The following is a 10,473-nucleotide window of genomic DNA, read 5'->3' as shown; positions in this document are numbered from 1 at the left end:
TTGGGGGGGGGGGGGATAAGAATAAAATAATGTGCAAGAAATACTATAAATAGTCCTTAAGATCTGCCAAGAAGTGTTTGCCTCATACGTAGATGTTTGCCTCATGTAGATACTTATTACTCGTTAGTATTGCGTGTATGAGTTCCTGTAACGTGGCAAGAGAGGATATATAATAATATATGGATCTAAAATACGAAAAGCCGTTAAAATTACTTGCAAGTGTGCGGTATTATTTGGAAGAAAGTATAAGTCATTACGTCAATCGGTGGTGGTTCGATGATTTTTATCGTGAAATAAAGCACAAGCTTATTTAGATGGAACAAACATTGATTTTTTTGTCTGATAACACGAAAAAGTGTGTGACAAAGTAGTTACCTAGAATATGGCATCGCGAGAAAATTAAAGTCAGGACGTCACATGCATTTACCGCATACTTAATGGTATGATAAATTGCTTAATCATGTTATTTAAAGATCTCGTCAGACTGTGAACCACGATGCAGCAATACATACGAGATAGACTCGATGACAAATACGGCAGAGAGTAACTGGTAAGTCGTGCAAGGAATATGTCATTATGTGAACTCCTACTGGAAAAAATTCTACGTTTTGCTAACCCATCATGACTTCTAACCCCGAAACATTATACTATTAGACCATTACATCATCAGATAAGGATCAATTAATATCTTTACAATTTATTTTTAAACTGTAAATCTGTTAAACAGATAATAATATTATACGTTCGTAGCGATGGTATGTTTATTCACGTCGTGAAATGCCAATATAAATATCAATGACATTTATGATGATCGTATCGGCTGTCATGTGGAATTTGATATACATATGTTAGCTTGTCTCACGTGATCCAATATCAAATATCATCGACGGAATATTATCGTCTCCCTGTGATACGTCATTCTCATAAAATATCCTACAAGGTCAGTAAGTAGGAGAAAATTATATTGTTGCTCAAAGGAACATTGCTCGTTATTAAAAATTTGTTCAGGGAACAAGTTATTCGATGAAGGGACTCATCTCTATGATATCATTTATAACATATGGATTCTATGACACATTCGCTGAACGATACACTCCCGTAATTCATAGACAGGTAGACGTATATGGTTGTCCCAAAATAAGTTATTTTAGCACATGTATACAATCACGAAGGTACATCGAAAGTACGACAAACATCAGCATGTTTGCACATCGTGAGTTCCATTTCCGATAATTTTGCGAACAATGGACAACTATTTATATTATCATTGCAACGTAAAATAAAAACATATATTATAAAAAATTTTGTAATCTATATCATACTAATGAGGTCGACTATAATTATCCGACTAATTTCGTGTTGTCTCGGCGATAATAATATGCTTTTTATTGTTCATCGATTACGTACTCTTTACGCAGTAAATACATATTTTAACAATACGCGGCATTGTAACTAAATTCCTTATCACGAACTTAAAAATGTAAATAGCATTGTAGTAATATTTTGTTATGCCACGAGGTTTCCTATCCTTGCTAAGAAAATATTGCATTCATAATGATTAATCTCAATTCTCAATTCTTATTAGAAATATAAATTGTAATATGGTCCTGTGGAACTTCGTAATACGAAAAATATGTGATGTGGCACATCTTGTATTATCAAGAGACGCGGTAGCGTCTCGATGCCAAGTATAAAAGAAAAAATCGGCCTCCTCACGAGACGCTACCGCTACTCTTATTGACGCCAAGTTGGCGCTTTTTCGTCTGCTACGTTGAAATAACTTGAATTATCTGGGGGTATATGTCGTGGGCGAAAAATGTGTCAGGTCCAATATTTTTTTCTTTTTTTTTCTTTACAATGAGCCTTTGCCCAATAAAATCGGTTCCCGCAATGCTGATATCTGGCATTTTAGCAATATCAGTCGAAAAATTTTTCTCAATTTGTCCCCTCTCACACAATCTTAAAAAATTTGTCTCCTCGCATTACGTATGAGCTAGTTGGCGCTTTTTCGTCTGCTACGATGAAATAACTTGAATTATCTGCGGGTATATGTCGTGGGCGAAAAATGTGTCAGGTCCAATATTTTTTCTTTTTTTTTCTTTACAATGAGCCTTTGCCCAATAAAATCGGTTCCCGCAATGCTGATATCTGGCATTTTAGCAATATCAGTCGAAAAATTTTTCTCAATTTGTCCCCTCTCACACAATCTTAAAAAATTTGTCTCCTCGCATTACGTATGAGCTTCGACGCGACACAGGCATATCGATTCGAGACGCGCATGCGCAACGAGCCATTGAACACATGTAGTCTTCAATGTAAATCAAAGATGTAAATTTCTTTTAATCTATTCGATGTGTGGAAAAAATTCATAGCTTTGCTGACGATAGCTTTATTTGAACCTGTCAGCAATGGGGTTTGGCTGTTATACTCAACGCCAGGAAAAAAGTATAAGTTATTGAAAATCACTGAACGCAAAAATCAATCTGCTTGAAACAAGGATATAAATTGTATTTCACCTCCTGCTAATTTCGAATAATTTTGTTGTTGTCAGCTGTTTCAAATATTAGACAAAGGGAAGCAATGGATTTACCAAGAGGTATTTTAATGCGGCATGGATTGCTTTTTTCCTGTTTCTTCACTCTGATTGCTCATTTATGTCAAAGAATGCTCCATGCATTTGCTACATAGGTACTTTATATTTAATAATTATAATTGTCTGTCGAAAGGACTTCAGTTGATTGAAATAGACAGTTTGTCTGAATGAATTCATTCAAAATAGACAGGTTATCATATTTAAAGAATTAACGCTATGAAATGTCTAGATGGTTAATTTGTAGAGCATACTTAAAAAAACTGAGTAAGCTTTACCGCATTAAAAGTAGGTAGAGAGTTACAGACTTCTTGCAAAATCTATTGCTACTTTGAAGTTTTTCTGCGTTAAGGAAACACAACGTAACACCACTCTGTCTTATTCATGACTAAGCTGGACTATTCATTTTTCAGCGGATACATAATGTATCCTGTCTACGATGGCTTTTGGTATTCCATAGTTCAGCACCGGTAGGGTGCTGGAGACCAACTTTTTGACAATAACCATCACTTTTGCTTAACACCAGAAAAAAAAGTATAAGTAATTGAAAATGACTGGACGCAAGAGTCAATTTGCTTGAGACTAGGATTTAAATAGTATTTCACCTTCTGCTCGGCAAATTCATTGCATCTGATACTTTTTTCTTAGCATTGAGTAAATCAAGAACATTACAGTCCAGGGTAGTTCGAATAAACATGTCGTCTACAAAAATATGAGCTTTTCTATTATTCATCTTTATAGTATACAATGCTGGCATAATGAGGTAACGTTGCGTAAAATTCTTTTACGCATCTCTAGATTTTATCATCCCAGCGCCTATAACCAGGCTGTTCAAGCGTTTTAGCTGCTATCTCATCAAATATTATTTTTAACCCTAGTTTCAATTAATTCTCGTAATCCGTGCTCAACCCACCAAGTTTTTTGTAGAGAAACATGTACGTCTATTAAGCATCTACCTAGGAGATTGTAATGTACGGGAAAGGTCTTAAGAAACCTGCGAACAAATCGGCTCCCTTGACCACAACCAAAAGCTTTTATTTCTTCCGATTTATCATTGACGGAGACCGTGTGTGCTTGAGCCTCGAATTCAATGACTGACTCGTTCGCACGCTCTTACATTTGTCGTGCCCTCTCGCCGGGCCGTGCCTCACACATACCAGTACACCACAGGATTTTTGCTTGGCTAATTTATTGGATTTGATTTAATATTTTTGCTTGTTTATTTTTTATGAAATGGCTACACTTTTAATACTTGGCGTAACCGTTTTGTTTTGAAAAAATATTTTTGGTGTTATACCAATTCACGTTACGTATCGTGCGTTCTACCAGCGACATCTACAAATTAGGTGTATCAATGACAAAAATAACACTTATCTTACGATTTACTGTAGGTCTTAGTCGGTAAAACATTTTCTCTTCGGAGTTGATGCTAGGAAATCTTGATTATTGCTTCATTACCGGCGGCTGCAAAGCAGTTCATTCAACACTCGTATACATTCAATGTGATTGGTATTTGACCTTTACTGAGGTGTAAATCAATAAGAAAGAACAAGAAGAAAAAACTTAGTGTGTGTTGAAGATAAGTAATTGAAGTAAAAAAGGTATGGCTAACGTGCGTGTAATTAAACGATTAATATCATTGAACCAAAATAATGCATTTCTCATTAAATTTAACTCGTGCAGTTATCATTTATCATACTTGTTACGCCGTCGCCGTTAATGTCATTGACTTGGTAATTTCTCATTTGCAATGTAAATTTTTAGTTACCTTCGTCCTTTATAAGCAAGTCTTTATGCGATGACATGGGAAAAAGATAGCAAACACCTAAAATTGAATATGATGAGTGTGAAATAGTGAACGTACTTAGTTTCAGAATGTTGTTTATGCAGTGGACATATTTGACAATCTAGCGTACACGAGACATGACACGCAAGAAATCTTAAATGAGGATGTGGACAATTTTCGGATTATTCGATTACACTGATAACTGAGAAGGGCAGTGTGAGAGAAGAAGCAAACGAATAAGTCTTCAAGCATGTGTCATGAGAGCTCATGAAAGTGCCACTTGATTCTCTAACCCTAATGAGAGAAGGAAGACTCCACTATATGACAATAAAGTGAATCTCCGGTTGAAAATTACACGTATACCAAGAGAAAACAAAGCAGTCATCTACCTATCTTACTTGGCAGATAACAGAAATTATTTTGATTATCTTAAGAATGTGAAGAGTGTCGTGTATCTTGTTGATGAGCTTGACTATAGTTATCATGAAAAAATATCCGAGAACGTCATTGCGTGACAATTTTGCCGACACAGGGACGTCTTGCGTAAGGGCGTGTAAATTGTGTTGAACGTGCAAAATCGTCCAAGAGTAGATTCCAAGCTACATCACATTACAAAAGTATACTAACGCAAACGAGACATATAAATCCTAAAACTATATACAGGCAATTCGTGAGTTTCAAGGCAGTATATATAAATAACGAATCATACCTAATACATAATTTTGCAAGATCTTAGGTAAATGTGCCAAGTCAATGGCTGCATATTACTAATTGCCTGAAGTAAATAAATCAACCAAACCTAACCCTAACCCTAACCTAACTAACCAACAATCTGGAACGCCTGTCTTGAAACAAGTTACATTAAGAACCTAGATCGCCACTAGTGCCACGTTGAAAAACAATCGACGTTCCTTCTTCAGTAGACGTTTCATTTTTAATATTAAAGAGTTAGTAAAGACCTAGATAGGTCCATACAGCTCCAGTCGAGATTCTGGCAAACCCTGAACTCACGATAGAAATTTCCTGCCGAGATTATTCGTGGATATTTCAAAATATTCGATTTTTCTGAAAAATAATTTATTAAAATAGTAGCCTTTATACCGATACTGCCAATACAAGAATTGTAATGCATAGACATGCCACTAGCAAAACACTCGACTATGTTGACATCTGGTCAAATATTTATTAGCTTAAAGTATTACGAAAACACTTCATTCGTGCCGTAAAATGTCTGTTGGCCGTGACGTGATGTGAATTAAAATTTATGATACATACGACAAAGCTACAACCGTCACACAGGACTTTCAACATGCCAGACAATACATTTTTCGCCATTTAGGCGTCCTAAACGTGTTGTTGTTTTATGCCAAGAATGATGTAAAATTAGTAAAAAATTGTCGAAAACTCGAGTAAAAAGTGGTTAATGTAATACATTTCACAATGTTGAAGGTGCCTCGCCTATGACATAAACACGATGAATTTCAAATGCATTCACGTCTTTTCAGCGCCTTTATTGTACCTTACTTTGTATTTTTTTTTAATCCAATTAACTGATATTGGTTTTACGATAGAAATTAAATGGACATTATAAGTAACTTCAGTTTATGCGTTTGACAACGTAACAATAACCTAATACCGCCGTTGTACTGAGTTTATGAAAACAAGTGAAAATTTACAACTTGCTTGTACGTTACATGTAATATTGTGTTTGCTGAGACGTACATATACATTAAATAATTGGGAGAAATAACATATATATATTTTGGTATATACGTGTATATTTCTTTCATTCGTTTTTCCTCATCTTTTCATTTTATTAGTATATCTAAATAAAAACTAAATACAGTAATACACGAGATCAATTTTTGGTGCGCATTATATGGTATTACGGGGACTTCCGGCTTTAAAAATTCTGTGTGATTCCATGACAATTGTTGGAACAATCCAGTTATGCTCACAGCGAATTTTTAAAATTTATCCATTGTTAGGGACTCAGAATTTTATAATAGGCTTGGTTAGTTTAGCTTAGAATACCAATGCCATACAGTCGGAAATTCAGTTAAAAAAGACATTAGTTTGCCGTTGTAAATGCCTTTTTATGGTGAATGGTGTTCATATAATATTTTAGACTTAAGAAAAATGGGGGCAAAAAGGCAATGGGATAATATGTTATATCTTTCTTAAAAATGACTTTTTACAGTTTTTCGGCGTTCTCTAGCGAAAAAATTGCAGAAATTAGGTAAAAATTTGTTCATAAATAAGTTTTTTCGTATTGCATCCATTCCCAAAGGTCACGTAATCTGAAAGGAGTCTTCACATACGTCTATGTGTCAGTGTTACCCCTCGCCCGATCTACGAATCCGCTCGAGTCACGTAGATACGCGGTTCGGATGTCCAACCTTCATTATTCTTTGATACAAACGTACATGTACAAATACATAATATTTAAAAAACATTCAACTTGAATTCAATCGAATTAGTTAATCGCGCAAGTCCAGGATTTCCTGTATATGTATTAATTTTAGAAATAATGTATTATACATATACATATAAATATATGTAAAGATTTATTTGGTCCCTATTTTTTGTATACATTGATTACTTCCGTGACAGGTGGTATTTGCATGCCTGCTGCAAAAGTTTTTATATGTACATATCAGCTATTTAATGTGAAATAAGCTGGGTCTACCACATTTGATTTTTTCAACCGGAACTATTGCATAATTTAGGGCTCATTTAGGACTACTTTTGGACCCCATACTTGATTTTAGGGCTCACCTCCTTAAGGGGTGGATGTGTGGTGGACCCAGCTTGGGCCCAAGCTAGATCCACCACACTCGTTCTCACTCATCTGTAATGATAACCTCAACTTATTATACATCATATTTTTGGACTATTTAAGGGCTGTCGAATGCGCCTAGTCGCAATTAAATCGAACCACCCCTTCTGAAAAAACCACCCCTTTATATACCTTTCTTATGTTATTTTAAGTTTAATTGCTTTCGAAACTGTTCTTTATTCATTATAAAAATATATCATGCTATAAATTTTAATTTTCAAATCTTTGCGATTTTTAAGCTGCATTCCTAGGCTCCAAAAAAACAACCCCTAACACAAATTAATTGTCTGGACGTGTGCGACCATGTTCTTTATTCTTCTGAATGACTTTAAAAATCTTTATTAATTAAGGGCTTACATTCTCAACACTTTGCGATTTTTGAGCTGCACCCTTTGGTAGTTCCGGTTGAAAAAATCAAATGTAGTGGACCCAGCTTATGTCACGTTGCTATTTAGGTAACATTAAATGACCACACCGAATTTTTCAAAATTTCTCGAATGGAGCTGTGAACTCTACGCTACGTTAGGATAGCTTAAAATCTAGTGAATTTACGGTAGAAAGAATCTTTCCAGTCACAAGATTTAATACTTCCAATCGACTTCAACATATTTTCAGAGCCTTTTACTTTAATTCTAGCCTAGAAATGGGTTTTCGTGATGATTCTGGGAATTTTTTTTGCAAACTAATTATTACACATTTCCTTATCGAAGTTTCCACATATGTTAATTGAAATTTTGAATACTTTTTAATTTACGTGAATGTGCTTCTCATTGTTACTAGATTAAGTGACAAAAAAAATTAGCAAAATGGCAGCATCTAAAAAAATGTTTATCGATTTAGGATACTATTATTTCATCTTGGGCGAGCTGTAGAAAAAAAAAATTATTTAGGCTTAAATCTACTACATGCGATCAAGAGATATTTTTTCCGAAGCAACTTATCAAATTTCAAATGGCTCAAAAGATTGGTCCATAAGACATATGGACATTAATGTGAAAAACATAGTTTCTAGAAAAACACGATTAAACTCGTTCATACTAATTTTATGCGATTCATATAAACTTTATAACACTTACCGATAACCAGCTAACCGGAGGTCATAAAGGTACCTTCTTCTTTCTCAAAGAAGTTTTGTTGTTTAATAATTTACACTAATTTACAGATGTGATAGGACTGTCCTCATCCTTAGTCAGAATGTACCTGGTTTGATTTGTTATTCTATCACGTGCTGTACCTTGAAATGTTCATTGCGGCGTAAATTTTACAAATTTTGCTATACTAGTTTACAGACATATATTTTCAAGACCCTATACCTTGGAAAATTTTTTAAAAAATCGTACTTTTTTAAATCTTTTACTTTTTAATACCTCTGAATTCTAATGAAGATGTTAATAGTACATTATGATACAAGTGAGGGAAGTTGTATTATAATGTACTATTCTACAACTTGTATTATTTTTCAATTAGTGCGGTTCTAACATCATTCATCATTCGAAGCCATTGCCACTGATTCTCATGAAGGAGTTATCAACCGTAAATTAGAAATTGGAATATTAAATTAGCGTCGGAGGAATTTTTAATTGTAACACATGTAAATTTAATGTATATTTAGTATGGCAGTTCCAGATCTATTAACAGTATTTACCGAATGTCCCATTTGTATATTTTATTATAAATCGTTATAAACGTGAAATGTAAGGTATTGTTAGATTTAAAATATAATGTGGTTAGTGCATAAAAGTACGAGTTATGTGTAAATCCAGGGATTTAGCTTTGCTGCTAGAGTATTTTTATATGTGACATCGTATCAAAGTTTGTCATTTCATTTTGCAAAAGCAAGCATGTTCTATCCCAATTAGCAACCAGGCGCCACTTCTCATGAAGGAGACCTTTCTAAAAATCAGTTTTTCCTATAACTGATATTATTGTCTGCAAAATAAGATTTTCCATAAATTTGCTCGTCTACATTGAGTTATTTTTCCAATATAACAGCGAAGGTATAATAGAACAACGCTGTCAATTTTAAAAGATTTCGGATGTATTCTCGCATATCAGTTTAAGTGCAAATGATTAAAAAAGTCGGCAAAAGGCAGTGTGAATACGGTATGCGGCAGCAGTAGCAGCAGTAAAACACGTCTGCAATCTATAAACTCGGAAGCACGCACATGACAATAAACTTTCTACTTGCTCCAAGAAGAAGTTGTTTAAGATTCCGGTGAAATAGTAAAAAAGTGGGAGGTCTAAAAGAAATAGCAGTGAAGGGGCGATGAGAGAGCGAAGAGAAAAGAGGCGAGAAGACAAAGTGAGAAAGGAGTAGAAAGGTATGTCTACGCAAACAGCATGAACAAGTCCTATGGAGAATGTTACAATAAAGTTCACCCGTAAGATTTGTTGTCTCTTTCTGCTACCTATCACCTCTAATCGAAGCGCGACATTAGATTCTGATATTAAGTAATGTAAAAGAGAAAATATAAAACATTTAACATAATAATGAATAATTTTAGTATGCTTCAATCACAATCAATAGTATATATTTAATGGTACGAAATATTTTTTTTCATAGCTAGGCGATACGTAGTAAACTGTAGAGCTGAGGTTAAATTTTACTAGTCAAAATTGAATACGGTACCACTGCCGGATCATGCACCGAGGTCGTATATTTCTCAATGTGTATAAATAGTGCTACTGCGAATATTAACATGAAATACGAGATTAATAGGAATAATGGTACTAAATGACGAAGTGCAGAAAAATCTTCATATCTACGGGAGTTAGGTTCTGGAAAAATTCTGCGAATATTGAAAAAAGAAGTTAGAAAATGTAACATATATTTATAAGCAATAGTTTAACGAAACTATACGAAGAGAATTTTTCGATAATTTTCATATGAAATTCACGATAAAATTGATCGTAGAAACCAGTAATTGTGAAACATCATTACCATTTCATGACTTATTGATTATAAACACGATATTTTCAGTAGCTATAAGTAAATTTTACAGTGCACACAGTAAATATTGTTATTTGCAATTTTTACTGCTTTCCACCATAAAATTTACCTGACTCAATGTAAAAAAATTCTCTCCGTATATCATTTATATTATAATTTTAATAGATAGCTTCATAGATATTTACAGGTGAATCTACATATATAATTTACTTTAAACGTTCATAGATTTCGAACGGTTAAATTTACAGGAGTGGCTCAATGGACATTTGTGTAGGAAATTCAATTCTTTACAAAATTATGCCTTGCAG

At 34.1% G+C, this 10,473-nt stretch overlaps 2 protein-coding genes across 5 annotated transcripts in view; one reads left to right on the top strand and one right to left on the bottom strand.

Moving 5' to 3' along the window:
* The window catches only part of LOC107268097 (putative inorganic phosphate cotransporter), a 39,089-nt gene that overhangs the window by 19,445 nt on the left and 9,171 nt on the right, over positions 1–10,473 (bottom strand). Inside the window, exon 2 of one of the 3 annotated variants that reach the window (XM_025085370.1) lies at positions 8,292–8,449. The exons of the other annotated variants lie outside the window; for them this stretch is intronic. The gene's annotated coding sequence lies outside the window, so the exon portion shown is untranslated. The remainder of the gene's footprint in view (positions 1–8,291; positions 8,450–10,473) is intronic. 3 annotated transcript variants of the gene reach the window in all.
* LOC107268096 (probable glutamate receptor) overlaps positions 157–10,473 on the top strand; it is a 35,494-nt gene continuing 25,177 nt past the window's right edge. The window contains exon 1 of one of the 2 annotated variants that reach the window (XM_015740495.2): positions 157–550. The gene's annotated coding sequence lies outside the window, so the exon portion shown is untranslated. The remainder of the gene's footprint in view (positions 551–10,473) is intronic. The other variant, XM_025085365.1, reaches the window with a different exon arrangement.

This window comes from Cephus cinctus, unplaced genomic scaffold, assembly GCF_000341935.2.
Source record: "Cephus cinctus unplaced genomic scaffold, Ccin1 Ccin1_scaffold0468, whole genome shotgun sequence".
Taxonomy (NCBI): domain Eukaryota; kingdom Metazoa; phylum Arthropoda; class Insecta; order Hymenoptera; family Cephidae; genus Cephus; species Cephus cinctus.
The sequence above is the reverse complement of the archived record's forward strand: the minus strand, read 5'-3'. Positions and strand labels throughout refer to the sequence as shown.